General features: G+C 38.5%; 1 protein-coding gene across 1 annotated transcript in view; it reads right to left on the minus strand.

Moving 5' to 3' along the window:
* The window catches only part of PTPRG (protein tyrosine phosphatase receptor type G), a 324449-nt gene that overhangs the window by 45673 nt on the left and 265720 nt on the right, over positions 1 to 13056 (minus strand). The gene's annotated exons all lie outside the window — the stretch shown is intronic.

Here is a 13056-nt window from a genome sequence, read left to right on the forward strand (position 1 = left end):
ACTCAAGTCGTCATACAGATTTTTAAAACTTTTCTAATTTCAAGGCTTTCTATTCAATCACAAGTCAAAGTCACAAATTTTGATGTTTTTAGATCTATGATCAGCCACTTTTAAAACTTTTCATTAATACATTTCTGTACTATGCAACTGTGCAAAAAATGTATCTATTTAAAAAGAAAATTCTTTGATAGCAATACAATCCAATAAGATTCCAGATGTGATTTCTCTAGCGCATTTGTGTGAGGGGAAATAAAAAGCATTTTGATTGGTTGCTTAGTGCAACGTCGCTCCCATTCCTTTAACGATAGGAAGTTCAAAAATAAGATAACATGGGCATGAAGCAGCTCTGCAATGTAACATATTTTAAGTCTGTCAGTGTCTAATAATGTTAGAATCTAATGCTAAAATCACTCTGTGTCCGGCCATTTTTGTGCGCCAAGCACAAGACAGCAGATTTTAACTCCGCCCCTGTTTCTACTACTATGTCAAAAACTTATAGAGAATAAGGGCAAAATCCTCAAACTTTATACCACTGACGACTCAAAAGAAGATCGAATGTAAAAAGTAAAAGTGATTTTTACAAAATTTCAATTTGCTCTACAACAACTGATCTTACTTTGATTCACTGACTTTACCATACAAAGAAAAAGGGGGTAAGGGGACACACAACTGTTCTTGTACAAACAGGGAGAATGTTGATTTTGCATTAAATAAAAGGAAGCATGTTTTAAATAACAGCAGGGGAGGTCGGCCATGTGTTTACCCCCGCAGCTGCTAAAACACAGAGAGCCAACACCATCACAACAACACAAGAGCTTTGGGAAAAGGCCTTTCGAAACAGCCTGGGGAACAAAAAAAATTATAAAAATAAAAAAAGGCTCCCACCACAAATATACTGTGACACCATCGAGGGACTGACAAGGAGACAGCTAGGAAGACACAGCTGTAATTTACCTGTACTTAAAGCAAAGCAGGGAGCACAGGCTGTTCATCATAGACAAGGCACTAAGCAGCAAGGCATTGAGAGCTCCAAGCAGCTTTTGCATGTTGAAGTTGAATGAGCCTTGGCAGCAGAAGCAGCAGCCTCAGTGTGTTCACTGCTGAGACGCCAGGGGCCGGAGCTGCATATTTAATGAGCCAATACTGTGTGAGCTATTGTGACTGGGATGGGAGGGGGGTCCTCTCTTGTCTGACCGTAGTCCATAACAATGGACCCTTTCCAGGGCAATCATCCTACCCTCGCCTCCCTGGCTGGGCCTTTAATGAACTGCTTTCCCCGCCACCTGTCTGTGGAGTCAACACACCATCTCAAGATATATATATATATATATATATATATATATATATATATAAAATGTTACAAAATGCCAAAAGTTATTGTGGTGTTTGGTGCATCTGGATGCATAGTTTTAAGTTTAGAAAGAAACTAGATTGCTTTTATTTGTCCATTTGATAATGGTATGTATATTTATATACGTATATAATATGTGTGTGCATTGTATATTATATGATGACTATATAAAGTAATATGATCATCATATAATATGCATACACACTTTTCTATATATATATATATATATATATATATATATATATATATATATATATATATATATATATATATTTTTATATATTTTTTCTTTTTAATTAGTTTTTGTTTTTTTTGTGCCTGTATAGGGTTTACATACAATTACATACAGGAGGCAGACATCTTTGCTCATTACATATGCAGGCTGTGCTATCTCATTAGCAACGTCTTGCTGTTTCTCTGTCTCAGTGCACATCTACTAGTCAGGTCTGTCCTAGTCAGAGTGTCCTGACCGAACACAATGCCCTCTTTATGGGACTGTAAATGTAGGGGGGGAAGGTTATATACATACATTTTTTTATTTACCTAAAATATGCTGAAAAAAGAAAAGTGAGGATAAGGGGGGATCACATATTAGAAAATATTTTGCTGTTCATTCATTTAGCTGCACAGTTCTAGAAAGAAGTCTAGAAAGAAACTGGATTCCTTTTGTTTACCCACGTATAGAAATTTATAGAGAATTAATATGGGCACTTTCCTCACACCCAGTTTCATAGTTTATGGCACAGGAACAGTTATGAAGGTAAAAATAATTTTTGCCATTATAACACTATAATTTTTAATAGAGATTTATATATTAGACCAAAAAATCGTGGCACCCAATGGTAAAAAAAAGATCAAATCATTGCCATCAAAAGAGGACTCGTCTTTCCACGGATGGCTGAAATCTATGCTATTTACTACAACATGAAAAGCCCAAAAGCTTTCAATTTAAGTTTAATGAGTTCAAAGAGTTTCAATAAAAATACATAGCAACCATTTCCTAAATGTATCCTTGAACTCTCCAATGGAGCATGTTTCAGCATTTAAAGTCTAGAATAAAAAATTAAAATTCTTTTATTAATTACAGTGTTTCTCAACCAGGGTTCCTCCAGAGGTTGCTAGGGGTCCCTTGAACATTGAGCAATTTGTGCCTCTCAGGTCAGTTTAAGATTCCAATGTTCTTTTTGCCTATCGGGAAGGGTTGTCAGCCTTCCCACTGGCCAAGCAATGTAAGGGGCATTCTTCCTATGACACCACACTAATCTACTGTGAGCTGTAAATATAGTAATTATTGTAGGGGTTCCTAAAGACCTGAAAATTATTTAAAGGTGTTCCCTCATGTTAAAAAACACAGATATAAAGCAAAGCTGTGCCCTCTAAAGACCCAAAGAGAAAAAAAATATCACAATCTGCACCCAGCACTGTGTGCTTTTAGGCACTACCCATAAATTATACTCTCCAGTAAAGAAGAATGTAGTGACCAGAAAAGCGCAAACCATGTCCAAAAATTCAATGCATGCCTTCCTGCCATATATCATGTCTATTTAAGATTCCAACCTCTTTAAGGAGAACATTTTTAGCTCGGGCCTACATTCATACATTGTAGTAAAAGTCTTCCCTTCCCAGTTCTAGCGCAGATACACTTACATAAATTTACCTGAACGTATTTACAGTTATAGCCCGCCTTCTTGGCATTCGGCTTAATTCAGTATCCACAAAAAAAAACATTTGGCTGTAAATTTGAAAAAATTAAACGTCTTTTGTGTGTTAAAAAAGGAAAAAAAGCCTTTTCTGAAATATACACAGAGATAATGCCAGTTACACAAATATTTTCAGTGAAAAGCAACAATAATTCACAAAATGGCAAGCACTTTAGTGTTCTGTGAAGGTCACCGCTGATGGAATGCACAATAAAAAATGTGCTCGGCGGTGTAACTGTTCCACTTCATGTTTGGTGACAGCTGCAACCTGGAACTAGGCCAAAACAAAGCTGGACCTGCACATACCCTACAGCTACTAGATCCAGCATGCTGAACTCAAAGGGCCTGATTTATTAAAGTTCTCCAAGGCTGGAGAGGATACACTTTTCACAGTGAAGCTGGGTGATCCAGCAAACCTGAAATGGATTTCTTCAAAGTCATTGCTATTTGTAAGCAAATGTTTTCAATCCTGGACCAGATCCATTCCAGGTTTGCTGGCTCACCCAGCTTCACTGTGAAAAGTGTATCCTCTCCAGCCTTGGACAGCTTTAATAAATCGGGGTAAAAAACAGGGACTTAAAGAGAGCTTGTGACGGGAAAAACTTGTCTATCATCGATAGGTTGTCTCAAAGGTATTCACCAATCCCAAATTTGTGACACCTTTAAATGGCAACATCCTATATAAAATGTACAATCCCGCTACCATACTTCATAGAAAAGAAAGAAAAAAAAAAACCCAAGTTGGAGTCCCAACAAAACTTTTTTATTTTTTATATAGGGTATAGAAAAGTAGAACCAATGTCTGATTTTTTTAATGGGTGTGTTTGGATATTAAATTTAGCCAGACTCATAAAAAACTGATGCGTTTCAGGGTGTCAAAAGGTCCTACTTCATCAGGGTTTCGTAAAGCTGAAGAAAGAGTATACTGAGCTGATAAAACACAAGGGAACATGAAGGGTAATTAATATGAATGCTGAAGATGTTGGCCAAGTGTTTAAATCATCGAAACATGTTCGATTTTTATGATACATTAATCCCACTCTAAAAAAATGGCTCATATATATTTAATATGAATATATATGGAAACATAACTAGGTTTTGTAAATACTTTAATTACTGTACTGAAAAATTAACTATAGGCTACGCTACTTTACAGTATGTTTTCTGCATGTGTTTAAAGAGTGTGAGGGTAATTTACGGTTTAGGCAATAAACAAAAAACAATTGGGGGTGGTGTCCATGGAACACGGATTTTCATTTATCACAAAATAATGGTGGAACCCAATGGTAGAAACAGAGAGTCCGAATCACTGGAGTTTACTGGATGGCTTTCTAAAGACAATGTATTAATTAGCACAACGTGAGAAGACAGAATGCAATGAATAACATTAAATCCAGCCATTACCCAAATTTACCCCCAAACCTCCATCTCCCACCTGGAGCATGTTCTAGCAGAATTTGTTACTCTTTAACCTTCTTCCTGTAGAGAACAACTTTTCTCACTTCCTATGACTGCATCACCCGGCTGGTAAAATTTATGCAGGGGCAGCGGATGGCCGTTCAATTCCTATTGACATTGGCACCATACCCCAGATCCCATTCCTACACACAATGGGACTGATTTATTAAAGCTTCCCAAGACTGAAGAAGATAGACTATCATGAGAGAACTTGGGTGATCCAGAAAAAATAGAATGGATTTCTTAAAAATTGTTTGCTTTTAGATGGCAAATATTTTCTGGACCTGATCCATTCCTGGTTTGCTGGATCAACCAAGTTCTCCCGTGATAGTTCATCTTCTCTGGACTTGGGAAGCTTTAATAAATCAGGCCCAATGAGTGTTTATGCTCTTTGGAATGAAGGTAGCTAGGAAAGAAATCAGTGCTTGGATGTGGAATGGGACACGGAGAAGTCAAGATAGTAGGAGTTCTGTGGTTCAGCAGGAAGAGTTTACAATGCTGCTTTGGATTTTAGTGTAGCTGTGTTGTCAGCTTGAACAGGATGTTAAGAGTACCCTGGATATCTGGCACACTGACAGCTATTTTTAAATGTTGAAAAAGGTGTTTGTATTGCAGACGTCCTGAATCCTTTTATTTATATAGAACATTACTTTCTATGCACTGGTATTTTTTTATTGAAGCAGAACACCTAACTCACAGCAGACAGAAACCTAACAATGTGCCAATCAATACCTGTCATCACCCTTAACTGCTAGACTGTTTATCGTCTGTATTGAGTAGAGACAGCCATGTATTATTTAACTATACGTAACTTGGGTCCTGCTGTGCTTTGTCCCAAATTCTAGGAACCCCAGAGGGCAAAAGATGTTAGATGCATATACACACTCTGTAAACTACACATTTAGTGCAGCAAGGAATATGCAAAACGAAGAAAAGCCATCTACACATGGTTGAATATTGACCAAATTAGATCAGTGTAATCTCATAACAAAAGGACAATCAGCCTGTTCAAACAGAAGCACATGCACTGGAGTCCCGATGTAAAATCCTAAATGGTACATGCTTATTAAAAATTGGGGGGTGATCAACATAGAGAACATGGGTATAGCTTTTGGCCAAATAGTACATCCAAGATCCAGGTACTTCCAAAAGCTGAAATCCAGACAATTATATAACACATTTCTCTCTCCATTGTACATCTTACTTGTTCACTTTATTCCAGCAAACACCATTCAGTAATGATTGTAACTACCCCATGTATGTTACTGAGAAACTGTAGCAAGCCAGACTTCAATTTTCACGTACAAGTCTGCACAGGTGGCGCTGGGATACATCATCATTGCTCAGCCCTGGTATTCCATCCGGCAAAACAGAGTCACATTTTAAAATAAGTCATCCCACTGAGCCGAAAGTTCACACATAAGAATATCTAACTGCTGAGCATGAATACTAAAAGGTTTCAATGGTCCCTCAATGTAGACCAAATGACAGAAGTGATTACTGGAAAGCGTGCGCCAATAAATCTTTGCCAGACGTTTAATGCGATGTGAAATGCTGCTACAGCCTACAAAATATAGGTTTAAACTGCATAATGCAACAAAATAGGCCATGGATTAAAACACCAAGACGGAGTAGTCATTTTTACAGCACCGCTTTAAAGGAGCTCTAGGATGAAAACATTGAGAAATCTATTATACATCCTACAGAAGCCATTTGCTTCTATACATATTTTCCATTAAAAATGTCAGCTAAAAAAGTCTTCCCCTTCTTCCATGTATTAAAAGATCTAGAATCAGATCTATACTTCAATGGTGAATGCATGCTAAGTAATGTGTATGTGTATGCCTTATAGGTATTTATAATCCATCATAGCGGACGGACTACTCCCCCGACAATGCTTTCATCTCATTTTCTCTCCAGAAGGATGGTGCCCTTTTTGTTCTGGCTCATCCCGGGTCAGCATATTCTTATTAAATAAAGACGCCGGTTCAGACATGATAAAACCATATAAATCATAAACCCAGCTGCATGTACAAACATCTAACATTGATCAGCGCCTGCAGGTTTAACAAAAAGCTAAAGCAGCTATGATGTCCAAAGACTAGTGAGCTGCTGTATATAACGTTTTATTCTTGGGTATAGCTGTGCTCTATACTCATTTTTTATTTCTGTTTCCTTGCAGTGGGGCTACACAAATTCATACAAGTAAGGAGGCTATAATTTTTACCACACCAACCTTAGCTTAAAGCTTAAACTAATTTTCAGGTAAGAAAGGTTATTGCAAAAAAGGTAATTGCCTGTCCCTTTCTGCAATAATCACCTGCCTGATCCAAAATTTTTAAAATTGGAACTTTAGTTCTGCTTCAAATTGGTGGCCAGGGAAAAGAATGTCCCAATACAGTGGTTACTGGAATAAAACCTTGATGGATATCTAAAAACATAATTAGAATCGTGCAGCAGGGTCTGACAGTGGTGTTGGCCCTAGAACTTTGCAGGCATCATTTATTTGGTGGATTAGCCAGCCACAGTTCAAGGTACCATAGCAGCCTATGGAGGAACCATGGGGCTCCACAGAACTGGTTGAGAATGGCTACCTAACGGTCCTGCAGGACTAGCAGTGAGGAGGCTGAGGGTCTGTCTACAACTTGGAGGTTGGACACTGGGGAGGGGAAGGTGAGTAAATTTAGGCTGCGTACACACGTGCAATAATTGTTGTTGGAAAGGATCTTTCACGATCCTTTCCAATGAGAAAAGACTGCATGATGCATGAATGAATGCTCTACATACAGAGCTGTTCTGCTCTATGAAGAGGAGAGGGGGAGAATGACGGAGCCTCACCCCGCTGCGCTCTCTCCTCTTCACTTGCATTATGATCGCTCGTCGATCAGCCAGGAAAAATCCATGAAGTGACGAGCGCTGTACACACATCAGATTCTTGCTACTATCCCTGAAGCGATTATTGGATGATAATCATCTGACATGTATACGTAGCCTTACGCTTTAGGGACAATTTTGGATGGTGTTTATTTGCAATTACAATTATATAGGATATCTGTAGGATACAAAGAGCACACAAACAGAAAGATCCTGGTATCATTCTGCACATCTACAATCATTTCAATAATGCAAAAATAAAGAATACCAGTAATAATACTCATATAGTAATAAATACTTATTGTAAAACCATCCTGTAATATGGCCTGCTTTGTAATTTATTCATTTTTACCTTGGCCAATAAAACCTGGTTCATTTTATGGCTTCATTATATTTAGACGAAATTAAAAAAACTCACTTTACAAATTCTGCCCAGTGGTCACAGAGAAGTCAGCCAAGCCAAATTTATACCCGACAGTTCAATTTACCGTATGCCTGCTAGCTATGAAAGATTTCTTTTCCAAAATAAAAAAAAAAGACGCCAGACTGCAGATAGAGGTGAGCGGTGCACTCATCCAGCGCCTCAGACACGCTATCTAAACGGATATAAAAAATGCATCACAGGAACCTTTCTGATCCCTGTGTAAATATTTGCAGCTGATGGCTAGATAGGGCTGAATGTTATGTTTCAATCTACTCTTTTGGCTATTGAAAAACACAATGGAATGATTAGATAAGCGGGGCTGTAAAATGTCTACAAGATCACTTGCCACACTGTGTTTAATTTCATTGGTGTACCAAGTTGTAGATTTGTTTGGATATATGGTATTCCTGTCACGTTGGTATAATATTATTATGGCTAGGATAATATCATATTCAGTTATATGAGTGATTTAGAGGTTTGAAAACCCAAATGGCCAGATCAAAAGACTTTTTCTGATGCTTCTTCTGTAGGGTATAAGTGCAGGTTTTTTTGCCTTCCTCTGGAGCAACTATGTCTTATAGGGTTTTATATTTGGTATATGAATAATTCGCTAGTGGTTGAACTTGATGGACTTATGTCTCTTTTCAACCTAACCTACTATGTAACTATGCAGTTAGATAGAAGGCCCCCAGCCATCTGTTGCTGGATGACAAATAGGGACATATGAGAATGACCAACCTTGTCATGCAGGGTATTTGTTTTTCTTTCTTGTGGATTCCATGCCTCTGTGACAGTGCAGCGTCTTCTGGGAGCTGCTATCCGTTAACTGAGCAGGCCCAGGCAGGGGTTGGGTGGGTTGTTGACCTGTGATAACACAGGCTGAAATGGGACTACAGGTATGCTGTGTACAAGCCCTGGGCCCTGTAGGACTGAATACAAGGAGAAAGGATGCAAACCAACCTTAACAGGAAGGATCTGTTTCTAAAAGTAGCATGGTTAGACAAGTTTAGAAAGCTGAGGTGCCTGGCAGAATCACCAGGCATTTACACTGTTTAAAATGTACTATGTAAAGTAAAGGAAACATTATGCGGATAATGAAATCCCTAATCATGTGACACGCCAGGTCTTCTATCCTCATGTCTGTAGTGTGGAAAGGTCTTGCAGGATCCGGTGGCTTCCTGGTGATGTTGGTCTTTGGCTGTCTCAATACCGCATTAATAGGTTCCTTACAGGGTTCTAAAGACTTAAAGCAGTGTTCTCATGATGGGAGGTAGTGGGAATACTGGTTGGCAACCTTGCAGTTGTGGAATACACGTCTTTGCTACCGTAAAAAGAGCCATTGAGGGTCATGTAACAGCAGTGGTGACATAATGCTCCAATGAGAGAGGGTCCAACTGTGGACTGCGGTGGTGGGTCACATGCCTCTGCTACCGGAAAAAGAGCCATTGGGGGTAATTTGGTGGCAGACGCAAGTAAGGAAAAAGTGGTTTTACATGATTGTTTTACAGCAGACAACTCTTTTTTTTTTAAGTCCATTAATCTTTATATTAAGACTCTGCAACTCTTTATTCCCCTTATTTTAAAACAAACTTACCTGCCTCCTTGTAATCGTTTGTTAAAGGCACACTAAGCTGTGCATAAGCAGCCCAATGTACCTTCCTGGCATATTGAGGTGCAAGGAATATATGGAGCCCTGTGCACATGTGTGGGAGTGACATCATTCTGCCCTAGTTATTCAAAAAGGACAAAGACCCAAACCTGGAAGGAGACTGGGTGAAGATGTTGGTAATGGAACAAGGAGAGGTGTTTAGTTCTGCTTTCATATAAATCTGCATAGATATAACTTAGTGGTGGTGGTGGGGGGTGTGTTTTACCTAAAGACCAGCTTTAAGGGTTGGTTTAGGGGTTCACAAAGAAGGAGGTTTACTAAACTGGACTCTTATGTTAACTTGAGATTAATACTTGCCCAGTCTGATAAAATCTATATTAGAAGCACAGGAGGGGAGTAAGCAGGCTTTTGCGGGCAAACTTATATAAAAGATATGTTGTTTATTCATACAGTGCTTAGTCCTATTTCCAACATTAGTCAACTGATTCTTGCTGTATGATACATAAATAACATTGATCGTACATAGTATTACTTGGACATATATCAGGATGTCATAAATGAATTAACAAGTAAGATGTCAGACTCTCGACGCGTTTCGCCCCTTGGCTTCTTCAAAGGACAATGAGATCAGAAATATATTCTAAGTAATGCTTTGTGAATTAGTGTGAGACAGCTGGATAAGAGCATCCCCAAAAGTTCAAATAAATGTATTTTCATGAAGGCTGGTTGTGGTGTGTGTTGGTACCAAATGCTAAGGTATGTTGATTTGAACTAGGAGGTATTGTAAAATGATGAAGTTCCCAATATGTTGCCTTGTATTATACACGGGTGAATCTTAGAAGCTTAATATCAATTAGATTGGTAGTGTTTTTATATTGATTGGTTGAGACTGTTGAAGAGTCACAGTATATGGCCGGCTGGTCATACTTTGGTTCAAATGAAGCAAATAAGTATATAGATGATATGGTGGTGTCCCAGTTTCTTGATAGCCTAGACTTTATGCTGTGAGTGTTCCAGCCAGTATAGGATAAACATTATTCTGAAGGTGGGAGGTATTGGTTTTCAGATGTCAGTTTGTTGGTGGTTATGTGTGGTAAGCTTAGGGGGTCCAGCAGCACAGCTTCACACAGAGAGGGGTACGACTGACATTAAAGCCAAATTCCAACAAAAGTAGTTTTGTTTTTTGGATAGTTAGGGGATGGGTTAGAGCCTCGTTATTAATTTACATCTTTGAGAGATTTCTCTATATTTCTTGTCTAAACTGAAAGTGATGGGGACATTTTTTAAATGAAGATACCTGTGAATAGACTCCTGAGGGCTTAAATGTTAGAGGTCAAAAAAAGAAAAAAAAATCATTTTCCAATGCATCATTTTCAATATGAAAAGAAAGCTATAATGAGGGCAAATTTAGTGGCTGGGTTTATTGCGATGTGCCAACAAGTTGAGATGGGGTCTCATGGCCACTTTGGGGGGTAGTTTTATAATTTTGATATGTTTTAGCACAGGCATTAGACTCAGGCAAACGTCCATCACGAATTTCCCATCACTTTTTTTTTTTAATCTGGTGTGTGTTTGAGAGACATCTAAGGCAGTTCCAGGCTCACCAGAAGATGTTTCAGGATCACTAGATTACAAATAGGTTGGAGTGTGATAATTTGATGAGCAAATAAAAACAACCAAATCCACTTACAAATGCCAATATTCTACCAATTTGACATATTGTTTGTTATATGTGCACAGGGAAATCCAAATGTCCAATCGGAAACAACTCGACCTCTGAATGTTACTTGTGTCACGTTCAATGGACACAAACAAAAGTAAACAGTTTAGATTGAAGAAAGTTTTCCACCATAACTTTTAGCCAGTCACAGGAAATTCCATTGGAAACATTTGGATGTCTGGATTAGTTTCTTGTTACTGAAGCTAAAAGATGTATCACTATTAAAAAGAGGTCTCCGACACGTTATCAGTCTCCTCAGAGCAGGGATCTTTAAATATGTATATCCAGCTATACGGAACATTAAATATTTATGTCGTTTACTACTCGGCCATGTCACTGTTTGCACAGTGGCTGTACTTATTGCGTGCAAGCAGCGAAGCTTAGCGGGAGTCTGATGACTGAACAAATCATTTAAAGAGATTGTGTCGCTTTACTAGTGAAAGCTGTCAGTTTTACTGGTCTTGGTTTACAGAACTGAGGATAAGTTCTACAGATTCTGTGTTAACTGCTGATCTGCAGCAATTGGAAGACAAAGAAAAGCAAAGCAAGGCGAGTTTTAAGTCATGTCATTTGGTATTAATTTAACAGTAACCAGTAAAACAACAAAGCCATGTAGCTGTAATGTTTGCATTCAACATAAAGATTTGCCCTGCAAAACTTTTGTTTGCCAATAGATGTCCTCAGCCTGACAGACAGCATCACAAAGCTCACTTCAACTATGCCCAAGCTGTCCTGGACCTGCCCAATCCTGTAACTGGACAATAAAAGGAGAATCATCTCAATGAGGAATTCATCTCTCTGCCACCCTGCTTTCCCTACCTATCAGCATGTTCCTTGTCAACACATGAACTGATTGGCTCCTTGTACTGCTTCTTCCATCCAGTCCTGCTGTATATGGACTGTAAAAGGTTGATACTAGGTCAAAGTCAGGTACTTTTACTGCTTGAAAGAAATATATGAAATGATATAATAATAATACCAGAGCTGCATTCATTTGTAGATTTTACTTCTGCCTAGAGCTTAAACAGTGATTCTGTGTTTGGATGGCCATAGAGGGCCTAAATAAAAAAAAGAAATATCTGCTTCTGACTTTGCTGCAACACAGAACAGTCAAACATGCCAATATCTAATATATATCCCCCTGGAGACACAATTTTAAATTTCAGATGCAGCAAATCAAATGTGATATCACAACATGGCTGTTCAGATCCGAGTGCAATGACATGCAGGCAGTGTGGACAAAAGGGGGACCAGAAATCTGTAAGGAACACAGAGACAGGAGATGACCGATCTTAAGTTGCCGGATGTTACCCGGAGGGACGGTGGCCGGTAATAGTGGACTATAAGTCTATCAGCACAGGTTCCCTTATGCCTGTGTTTTCAAACAATTAGCTGAATGTTACATACAAACGAGCAGATCTCCTGTCAAGCAATCAGTCAACCGATTCCATATCTCCGATAGGTAATTGATGGGTCAGATGTTCCAAAACACTGCATAGATATGTACTATATCCTGCCCTTCCAATTATTTTTCTAGTATTGGGATTTCAGCTGAATGTATTTGATCATTTGTACACACAACGTGACTTATCTATGTTTGATTAACTTTCACAAATACATCAGATCAAGAAAAAAAGGGCCACATATTGGCTGTCGGCTGCTGACTTTTCTTTTGATTTACTTTGGATCTGATTAGGAGTTAGATCGGAGGTGAAAACTGTCCCATGCATACTTGTCCTTAGGGCCTAGGTTAGGGGGTTTTGGACTAATATTATTCATAATTATTATTTTATACAGTATTTATTTAGCGCCTTCATATTGATGGCTAGTGTCATCAATTAGAGAGATGATTTACATTTCATTGACAGGTGCATTTGACTTGCAGTTGACATCCAATAGACCTGTATGGGAATGCAAAGT

This window comes from Pyxicephalus adspersus, chromosome 8, assembly GCF_032062135.1.
Source record: "Pyxicephalus adspersus chromosome 8, UCB_Pads_2.0, whole genome shotgun sequence".
Lineage (NCBI taxonomy): Eukaryota > Metazoa > Chordata > Amphibia > Anura > Pyxicephalidae > Pyxicephalus > Pyxicephalus adspersus.